Raw genomic sequence first — 12,179 nt, forward strand, 5'->3', positions numbered from 1 at the left:
AGAGCCAGTTACAATGTAAGTAAAAGTAATTAAGCATTTTACTTATATAATTATTAGAGATTCTGCAAATATTTTCAAGTAAGCATTATAACAATAAACAATTAACAACTAAGTACAAAATTTTCATTACAACCACTTTGTTATGGGTCTGATACCCGTGTGTATATGTGAATGTATATACACGTTTATATATGAATGTCTATACATGAACGTATGTATATGCACACAATCACACATACACACAAAGACACAACCACTCTCACACCACACACACACGTATATATATATATATATATATATATATATATATATATATATATAAACATAGAGCAGCAGAAAGCACTGATTTACCCAGGATCCTTGTGTAAAAAGAAGGATCATTAGGGAGTTGCAGAAATATTTTCACAGCATCTCGCTTCCGTTTTGGAAACTTAGCACCCTATAGAGTATTTTACCGAGAAATTGAGAAATACCTCTTGGAACATGAACGCTAATAATACATTCACTTTTATATATGAAAATACCCACGTGTTTCAGTTTGTGTATGTGTGTGTGTTAACTGTTTTCTGTGTGTTTCAGTTTGTGTATGTGTGTATGTTAACTGTTTTCTGTGTGTTTCAGTTTGTGTATGTGTGTATGTTATCTGTTTTCTGTATGTTTCAGTTTGTGTATGTGTGTATGTTAACTGTTTTCTGTGTGTTTCAGTTTGTGTATGTGTGTATGTTAACTGTTTTCTGTGTGTTTCAGTTTGTGTATGTGTGTATGTTATCTGTTTTCTGTATGTTTCAGTTTGTGTATGTGTGTATGTTAACTGTTTTCTGTGTGTTTCAGTTTGTGTATGTGTGTATGTTATCTGTTTTCTGTGTGTTTCAGTTTGTGTATGTGTGTATGTTAACTGTTTTCTGTGTGTTTCAGTTTGTGTATGTGTGTATGTTATCTGTTTTCTGTATGTTTCAGTTTGTGTATGTGTGTATGTTAACTGTTTTCTGTGTGTTTCAGTTTGTGTATGTGTGTATGTTAACTGTTTTCTGTGTGTTTCAGTTTGTGTATGTGTGTATGTTATCTGTTTTCTGTGTGTTTCAGTTTGTGTATGTGTGTATGTTATCTGTTTTCTGTGTGTTTCAGTTTGTGTATGTGTGTATGTTATCTGTTTTCTGTGTGTTCAGTTTGTGTATGTGTGTATGTTATCTGTTTTCTGTGTTGTTTCAGTTTGTGTATGTGTGTGTATGTTAACTGTTTTCTGTGTGTTTCAGTTTGTGTATGTGTGTGTATGTTATCTGTTTTCTGTATGTTTCAGTTTGTGTATGTGTGTATGTTAACTGTTTTCTGTGTGTGTTTCAGTTTGTGTATGTGTGTATGTTAACTGTTTTCTGTGTGTTTCAGTTTGTGTATGTGTGTATGTTAACTGTTTTCTGTGTGTTTCAGTTTGTGTATGTGTGTATGTTAACTGTTTTCTGTGTTTTTCAGTTTGTGTATGTTAACTGTTTTCTGTGTGTTTCAGTTTGTGTATGTGTGTATGTTATCTGTTTTCTGTGTGTTTCAGTTTGTGTATGTGTGTATGTTATCTGTTTTCTGTGTGTTTCAGTTTGTGTATGTGTGTATGTTATCTGTTTTCTGTGTGTTTCAGTTTGTGTATGTGTGTATGTTAACTGTTTTCGGTGTGTTTCAGTTTGTGTATGTGTGTATGTTATCTGTTTTCTCTGTGTTTCAGTTTGTGTATGTGTGTATGTTATCTGTTTTCTGTGTGTTTCAGTTTGTGTATGTGTGTATGTTATCTGTTTTCTGTGTGTTTCAGTTTGTGTATGTGTGTATGTTAACTGTTTTCTGTGTGTTTCAGTTTGTGTATGTGTGTATGTTAACTGTTTTCTGTGTGTTTCAGTTTGTGTATGTGTGTATGTTAACTGTTTTCTGTGTGTTTCAGTTTGTGTATGTGTGTATGTTAACTGTTTTCTGTGTGTTTCAGTTTGTGTATGTTAACTGTTTTCTGTGTGTTTCAGTTTGTGTATGTGTGTATGTTATCTGTTTTCTGTGTGTTTCAGTTTCTGTATGTGTGTACGTTATCTGTTTTCTGTGTGTTTCAGTTTGTGTATGTGTGTATGTTATCTGTTTTCTCTGTGTTTCAGTTTGTGTATGTGTGTATGTTATCTGTTTTCTCTGTGTGTTTCAGTTGTGTATGTGTGTATGTTAACTGTTTTCTGTGTGTTCAGTTTGTGTATGTGTGTATGTTAACTGTTTTCTGTGTGTTTCAGTTTGTGTATGTGTGTATGTTAACTGTTTTCTGTGTGTTTCAGTTTGTGTATGTGTGTATGTTAACTGTTTTCTGTGTGTTTCAGTTTGTGTATGTGTGTATGTTATCTGTTTTCTGTGTGTTTCAGTTTGTGTATGTTTGTATGTTAACTGTTTTCTGTGTGTTTCAGTTTGTGTATGTGTGTATGTTATCTGTATTCTGTGTGTTTCAGTTTGTGTATGTGTGTATGTTATCTGTTTTCTGTGTGTTTCAGTTTGTGTATGTGTGTATGTTATCTGTTTTCTGTGTGTTTCAGTTTGTGTATATGTGTATGTTATCTGTTTTCTGTGTGTTTCAGTTTGTGTATGTGTGTATGTTATCTGTTTTCTGTGTGTTTCAGTTTGTGTATGTGTGTATGTTATCTGTTTTCTGTGTGTTTCTGCGTAAATCCTTTTGTTTATACCAAGGAGAGATTTTATATATACCTTGTATATACATTGACAAAGACTTTGTGTTAAAGAAGTACCCAGTATTGTTTGCATTATTAATACCTTAAATGAAACATAGTGATGGCTTCATTATATTTTACTTTTAAAATGTTAATAAGAAACTTCAGTGTATCATATTAGACATTTCTTTACATGTATTTAGTCTTTGTCAGAATATATCTAACTCTAGTTAGGTAAATAGTGCTTCTACATTAAATATGTAAACATTATGTCTTTGAATTAAAATTCCAGCACTTTTACATTGTGATATTTATTTTGGTAAAATATTGGGTTGCCCGGAAAGTTCGTGCCGATTTATAGTAGCTTACATTTCGACTTATATTAGAACATGGTTGAGTCCATAAAATAGGATTTGACTACACCTCCATTTAGAGCACAGTTTAAGCTATCTTTGGGAACCAGACAAAAATTGCTGCAGCTCGGCTGAGATGTGTTACCCCACTCTCCATATTCACCAGATATTGCTCCTTCGGATTTCCACTTATTCTGGTCTCTGCAGAATAGTTTTAACAGTAAAAGTTTCAATTCCTTGGATGACGTAAAAAGATACCTTGATTAATTCTTTGCTATTAAACCACCTCGATTCTGGGAAGAGGGTATTTTCAAGTTAAAGGAAAGAGGGAGACGCATTGTGCAACAAAATGGTTCATATTTGGTTGATTAAAACTGTAATGGCAAGTGTTTATTGACCTTTTTCTTTCCTTTAAAAATCGGCACGAACTTTCCGGATAACCCAATAGTCAGCACGCCGGTCGAAATGCTTAGTATTTCGTTCCTCTTTATGTTCTAAGAACCTGTTAAGTACTAGGCTTCGATGTAATCAACTTATGTAGTTGAGCAGCATCAAGAAGCTGACAGACAATTAAGAGGTGTGGGAGCAAAGGTTTGCAGATGAAATGTTCGGCAATTTAATTAATAAAAGTAGAAAATAAAACAAAACTTTAAGGATCAATAAGCAGACCTGGTGAAAGATTAAGTTAGATACGTTTAGATCAAAATCCAAACACTATAACCCAACATTCAACAATAAGCAATGACTCTACAGCTCTACAAAATCGATAAAGTGACATTATGTAAACGACCACAGTTTAAGTTATTATATCATGATTCAGGACCAGCTACTGCAACAGCCTGGGTTTCAAGGTCCCACAGCTTTTTAATATATCCCAAAGAGTCTGAGGAACTTGCCCAAAGTAGATGTAGCGGTTTTTAAATCAAAGCTGGACCTCTTCCTGTCGGGAGTCCCAGATAAACCTATCTCACGGCAAGTGGTGCAAATGAGGGTAGCTATATCAAACTCCATTCTTCACCAAGTGCCACATATTAGAGGAGGCTCTTAGTAATAACAGTGTAGCACAAAACGGCGGTGCATCAGCATGGCCGCAGTTCTGAGCTGAAACTAACAAAAAAAGGATAAACATCATTTTTTCATTAAATATTCAAAGGGTTAACTTTCATCCCACGCATATACAGTATATTACAAAAAGCGGTAACGCTTTGTTTTGAATTTCCTGGCTTTGTAAATCATATTACACGATGTCACACGCATATAATAAAGCCAAATGATAGAGCGGTATAAAGACATTCTTATTGTATGCTAGCTACAATCTTTGCATTTCAACAAAGACTGAACGCGGGTGAAGACAGACACACAAGATGCCATTATGCTCAGGTATGAAGAAGATGAGATATGCTCGGTGGTATAATTGTATTCGTGATACGAGAATAGAAAATTCTTACCAAGTGTGTAATTGCTATAAAGATAAAATCACAACACACATTTTATTTGATTCGATGAGTACGTCACTGATTAAATAAACAGCTTGGATGAACTAAAAGTTTTATATGTGCGCGTGCGTTTATATATATACATACAAACATACATATATACATGCATATATATATATACATATATATATATATATGTATTTATATATATATTTCTTTACTGCCCACAAAGGACTAAACATAGAGGGGACAAACAAGGACAGACAAAAGGAATAAGTCGATTACATGGACCCCAGTGCGAAACTTTTATTTATCGACCCAGACAGGATGAGAGGCAAAGTCGACCTCGGCGGAATTTGAACTCAGAAGGTAACGACAGACGAAATACCGCTAAACATTTCGCCCGGCGCGTTAACGTTTCTGCCAGCTCGCCGCATTCTATATGTATATAATGTATGTGTATATATGTATATATATATATATATGTATATATATATATATACTACATGATGAATTTATTCGTAAAATTCTTCCCGGCATGCCCGCGTAAATTTTGCGTCTGCGCAGAGATTTGAAAAGTTAAGATCTGCTAGTAGTCGGGTTTAACGTATAGCCCCACATCGCTGCAGACCTCGATTAAATTCAGGCAACTCGCTGATGAAGCTGGCCTTAGCAAACATATTCTGTGTTTTGCTAGAAAGAAGCAGAAACCGCGGTACGAGTTGTTAAAGTTATCGGTAAACGTTTTTGATTTTCACTCTCGATAAATTCATCCCCTTTTTGTGTTCCCAGCACTCGGCATCTTTATTTAGGAGCCCTTAATTGTATAACTAAATGAATAATATTTTTCTATATGAATAATATTTTTGTCTTATGACTAATTCGTCTTTTGTGCTGGGCACCTGGTAGTAAATAATATTACTACCCTTCTTGTTTATATATATATATATATATATATATATATATATATATATATATATATATATATATATATATATATATATATATATGTATTTTGGCGGGGTAGTGTATAGGTTGGTGGATGTACATGCATACATCATAAGTAATGATTTCTTTAATTACCACTAAGGGTTTGGAAGAGCAAAATAAATAAATAAATAAATAAAGTAAGAAAGAAACGCTAGGGATGGTACTGAAAAATAAAATGTGGTGTTATATAAATATCCAAAATCTCCCAAAGAAGGTTACTGCCTAAGTTTGCCTGCGAAAACCCCACAAAATCCTGGTCGCCGTGACCACTAGGGTAAGTACCCTCGCCACATCATTATCTTACAATTTACAGGTGCATGCCTAGAGTAGGCTCGTTCACTCGGATTATTCGTGCCACATTCGACCACCTCTCAGCAAAATTGCTGGGAAGCAGCACTTCCTATTCTTTCCTCAAATTCCTTTTCGAGTGTAACTTGTAAAAGTTGTTGATGGTTTGGCCAAAGACGAAATAGCCTGTCTTCAACCCTTTAAATTTAGTGGACGATACAATATTTTCCTTAAGGCTAGCAGACAAAGAAATAATATTTTTAGACTACACACATTAATTCAATGTTAGAACTAATAATTGTTTTCACCTTATATTTTGTTTTGAAATAATATTCTTTTATTTCTAGTCAGTATTGTTCCCTGGCACTAATAACCATTTGCTTGTTTAGAGAGACAAAAGATCGCCATATACATCGCAAATGTTGTTGTTTAACTCAACGAAAATAACAGAACAACAGTATCTAATACACACATCAAAAATCAATTTAATTTCTAAATCGTAACATAGATTGAGTTTTTTTGCAATCTTTCTTCTTGCTTCAAATACATTTCATAACGAAATTTCTATAATTTATTTTCGTTAAGTAGAATAATCATACTTAAATCATTTCAAGATTTTTCAACTTGCATTTATCTTGGCCATGTCTTAATGTTTAATCGATTTAAATTAATTTGGGATTCTCTAAACGCTTTGAGAAATTATATTTTAAATGATGAAGCTAATAGATAAATTAATCAATTTTATTTAATTATATGGTTATTTCTATATTTATTTATTTTCAATCAACTTTTCGTTTTTGATTTATTTTTTAATATAATTTTTTGCGATAATAATTTTCGTAAACACAGATTGAACTTAGAAAACAGGTGCGAATGATCATTGGTGCAATTGAGATATTGATTTTTCTGGCCTACAGACCAGGCATCGAATCGATAATTGTAGAAGAGAGACAGGCTTTGCGCAAGATCCGTTTCATTCCCAAGGGCAATTAGGGAAAGATTAATGGAAAAATGGAAAAATGAATATATTGCCATTACAAGAAATCAGTATTCAAATTTGCTTCATATCTTTGTCCTGTAGTAAAGGTATATGCGTAATTAAAAGTGAGTATAAAAATCTATATATTTTCCATTAAATTTTGTTCTGTGTTTAGGATGATAAAAGTGTTCGATATCTTAGAAAATGATGAGGAATAAGAAGAAAAGATGGTTAAATCTTCATTTTGAACATTTAGCAGTGTTATGTACTTTAACATACAATTGAGTGCGGATCAATTTTTCGCTTTTAGGCATTGAAATATTGGTTTCACAGAAACAAATCTATCTATCTATCTATCTATCTATCTATCTATCTATCTATCTATCTATCTATCTATCTATCTATCTATCTATCTATCTATCTATCTATCTATCTCTATCTATCTATCTATCTTCTATCTATCTATCTATCTATCTACTATCTATCTATCTATCTATCTATCTATCTAATCTATCTATCTATATCTATCTATCTATCTATCTATCTATCTATCTATCTATCTATCTATCTATCTATCTATCTATCTATCTATCTATCTATCATCTATCTATCTATCTATCTATCTATCTATCTATCTATCTTCTATCTATCTATCTATCTATCTATCTATCTATCTATCTATCTATCTATCTATCTATCTATATCTATCTATCTATCTATCTATCTATTATCTATCTATCTATCTATCTATCTATCTATCTATCTATCTATCTATCTATCTATCTATCTATCTATCTATCTGAACGTCTGTCTGTCTATCTGAACGTCTGTCTGTCTATCCATCCGTCCATCTATCTCTCTATCTATCTATCTATCTATCTATCTATCTATCTATCTATCTAATCTATCTATCTATCTATCTATCTATCTATCTGTCTGTCTGTCTGTCTATTTATCTATCTATCTATTTATCTATCTATTTATCTATCTATTTATTTATCTATCTATCTATCTACCTATCTATATATCTATCTATCTATCTACCTATCATCTATCTTCCTGTCTGTTTGTCTATCTATTTAACTATTCAAAAAGTCTCTGGATAAAAAAACATATTTATAATAAATCTGAATCTACCATCAGAATCCTTACAATAGACATGTGCTTGTGAATTTACATTCAAATATATAATACACGCCCGTACACACATAGAGAGTCACAGACACACAAACACAGACACAGATACACACACACACACACACACAAACACACAGACACATACATGATCGCATGCATTTACATATGCACAGACACGTACACATACATAAATACATATATATGGCATTAAAGCACACGTTCTATAATTTAATTGTGCTCAACAACTGTTTCGTTAAGATAAACGTACGGCATTAAATGTATGATTTCTTAATTCTGATATATGATTAATTAATTAAAATTTATGACTCGAAAATCTCTGTTCCCAAATCCTCATGAAACGTGGGTTATGTTAATCAGAAATCTTCTAACAGTTTAAATATATATATGTATATATATATATATAATATATATATATAATATATATATATATATATATATATATATATATATATATTTTTTTATTTTATAGAAGGAGCCTCTACAGGACTAGAACTGTTTCATTCAAAAGAAATCATCAGGAAGCCCTAATGATTTCTTTTGAATGAAACAGTTCTAGTCCTGTAGAAGCTCCTTCTATAAAATAAATTAATTTACTCTGCTATGTATTGAGTACCTTATTTACTGTGGTTAACCCCGACTCAACCCGGACCTACATATATATATATATATATATATATATATATATATATATATATATATACATATTTATATATATATATATACATATTTATATATATATATATGAGGCCAGTAGGATTTGGGTAAACACAGCTTTTAAACTCATGAAATTTAGTTCAAATTAATCAATTAGTTATGTCACGAAAGTAGACATTTAATGGTGTTTATGCAAATGAATTAGATGTTGAACATAATTAAAATTTCAACAATATGCATGATATATATGTATATTATATATATATATATATATATACGTTTACACATACATGTATATGTATAAATATATGTATATATGATATATGCGCATGTGCGCATGTGCACACACACACACACTCACACATCTTCATCTTTGAGCATATGCTTTTGTTATATATATAGATATATAAATTTATATTGTATAAATTATATATAATTCTTAATGATTTATATCTTCGGGTTTTACCTTGTAGACACTAACTATTTCTATAGATATACTTACCTAGAGACACATACATGTGTGTCTGTGTATGCCTACTTCCTTCTATATTCTTACATACATATAGATAGAGACTGAAAGATATATTTATGTGTAGTTCGAAACAGTGATATATGCATGTACTTTTTCCAAACGGAACCTATGAATATTTATTGTAAGTCGTTTCGTTAAAATTTCACCAGTTCATTGTGTGTCGTTTTGTACATCTTTATTCACAAAAATCTTTTCAGGGGCTGAAGATGTCATAAAATAAGATATTATAGAACTGTGAATACAATGTAGACTTTTTGAAAAAAATAGAAAATAAAAGATATTCGTTTCACATGATGGAGATAAAAGAGAAGAGAATACGTTCAGGCGATTCTCTTTGAATAAGGTAAAAGAATAATTTTAAATAAGATCATGACAAATTCGAAACATTTCCTGTCTTTTCTCTCACCCCGCATACCTTCTCTTATTATGTATCTCGGTGCCTGTCTGTCTGTCTGTCTAATTCTCTGTCTCTTGATCTGTCTCTTCTCTATTTGTCAATATCTTTCTAAGTATGTCTTTATTTTCGTTTCTTTTCCTTTCCATCATTTTTCTTTTTCAGTATTTGTGTATGGCATTGTGCGTTGGCGCATGATTGCATGAATGTGTAGGCACGTGTTCTCTTGTCTGTATAATTGGATTTGGGTGCGTTCACGTTTGTTGAAGCAGCCACAATATTATATATATATATATATATATATATATATATATTACAATATTTATCCATTTATTTATGCACATATATATATATATGTGTATGTATATATGTATGTGTATGTATATATATATATATATGCAGGTATGCTCATTGATATGCATTTATATATTAATTTATTTACTTGTATATAGTACAAGAGTAGCTATTCTGCTACTTTCCTACTCGGAGTTTCAAGTTTGTAATTAAAGCCTGTAATCAATCAAAGTTACATAGTAACATCTACTTAAACCTAATCTTATTGGTTAAGAAAATAAAAGTGGGAAGATACATGGCAGTTTAAAATGTAGAGCTACTTCGACTATATTGAAAGGAAACCTTAGGTATCTTCATCATGGGCAACTATTCTGCGAACCTTGTTAGACTTGATGACGATGGATTTATTGCAAAAAGCCGACCGAAGACAATATACTCGGATTATGGATATATATGTGCGTATATACTTATGTATTCCACTGTGTGCATGCGTATATCTATATAGTTCGTGTTTCTGTTTAATCTTACAATTTTCTATATGACCGTGGAAACTTCTCGTGTACTGCTTGAGATATTAATAATAATGTTTTCTTTAAAAGCCACAAGGGCCCGAAGAGGTACAGCACACACAAAATTTCCACTAGAGTGTTACAAGAAGTGGAGTGTGAAAGAAATTATTTTGTTAATGTTATTTATACAGAAATTATAGCCAACACAGAACGATGATGGTAATGATAATCGCTGTGGTTACGGGGCCGACACAATGCAAGTACGTTATTTATATATATGTGTATGTACATGCATGTGCACGCGTATATACAAATAAAGAGAAAGAGAGAGATGGAATCTCAATAACAACTCTCATGGAACCCTACGAACGACTCAAGAAATCATGATGCAACACAACAAGGAATGAATTAATGGCGAAATTGAAGTTATAGCCGATCATGGTGAAGGTTTCCCGCCCGGCACGTCCGAAACCTCTCGCATCAGGAGCAGTGATCTGGCCTCGGACGGTCGTTATGTCACAAAAGGTCACATACACGGTGCGCAAAAAATACATAAATGGACATAAATACACTTATTGTATGTCATGAAAGAGCAAAGCTGGAAAGAAGTCGAGGAGTAGGCTGACGTACCTTGAAATTTTGGATGGAAAAGGACATGTGTGCAATGTCAGAAAATAAACTATGTAAACTATTGCTATAAAAAATTTTGACAAAAAATAAAACATCTCTTTTACATGGGTGATTTAAAGGTTTTTGCAAAAAATTACCTACAACTCTGGGGTTTACTAGCAATTGTTAAACAGTTACGTGATGACATCAGGATGGAATTTGGATTAGATAAATGTGCAAAAGTTACCTTTATCAGAGGTAAGATGTCAGAAACATCCAACGTTAATCTTGACATAGGAATGTTATAAAGGAGTTAACACCAGCTGAGAGCTACAAATACCTAGGGCTATTTGAAGGTGATGGAATCAAACATTCAATGATGAGGGCAAAGATCAGAAAAGAATGGTGAATACTGAAGACAGAGCAGAACGCAAGAAACAGGATCGAAGCGATCAATACTTTAGCCATACCGGTTGTGACTTACAGTTTCAATATTATTAACTGGTCAATTACTGAAATCTGTAATCTTGACAGAAAAATACGAGAGTTGTTGACAATAAATAGAATGCACCACTCTAAGGCAGTTATAAAACGACTTCCATAGACACGAAAAGAAGGTGGCCATGGACTATTGCAACTGGAATTAACAAAAATTTTATTTTTATTTTTTTGTCTTTGTCTTTCTTTCCCCTTTTCTCTATCACATGTCTGTAAATGGCCAATTTGGTGTGTTTATTTTAAGGACCTGCCAATGTATATATTGCATTGCTCTGCCCTAGGTGTCAGGAAGACACTCAGCAAGAAATGGAAACAGAATTGAAAGAAGATGATAATGAAAATAACAACATCGACAACAGCAGCAACAACAACAATAATAATAAGGGAATAGAATTGCCAAACGGAGAGAGAATGGAAGACGCGGATGATGATGGGTACAAGTACCTCGAAATTCTGCAGCTGGACAATATCTTGCACAGAGAAATTAAAGACAAGGTCATCACATTTGAAGCGCCTCAAACTTCTCTTGAGATCAAAACTCAACTCAAGGAACCTTGTGACTGCCATGAACATATGGGCTGTTGCTGTAGTTCACTATGGTGCACCCATCCTGAAATGGACACGAGCGGAGATTAACCAGCTCGATCGCACTATCTGGGAAACAACGACAAAGCTTAGTGCCCTCCAGTATAAGGCGAATTTACAGAGGCTCTATATGAAGTGGTACAAAGTTGGACGTGGGCTGATTAGCGTACGGGAGTGCATCAAAAGTGAGATATGACAATATTTGGTTAACTGCAAACTAGACCT

This window comes from Octopus sinensis, linkage group LG9 (assembly GCF_006345805.1).
Source record: "Octopus sinensis linkage group LG9, ASM634580v1, whole genome shotgun sequence".
Lineage (NCBI taxonomy): Eukaryota > Metazoa > Mollusca > Cephalopoda > Octopoda > Octopodidae > Octopus > Octopus sinensis.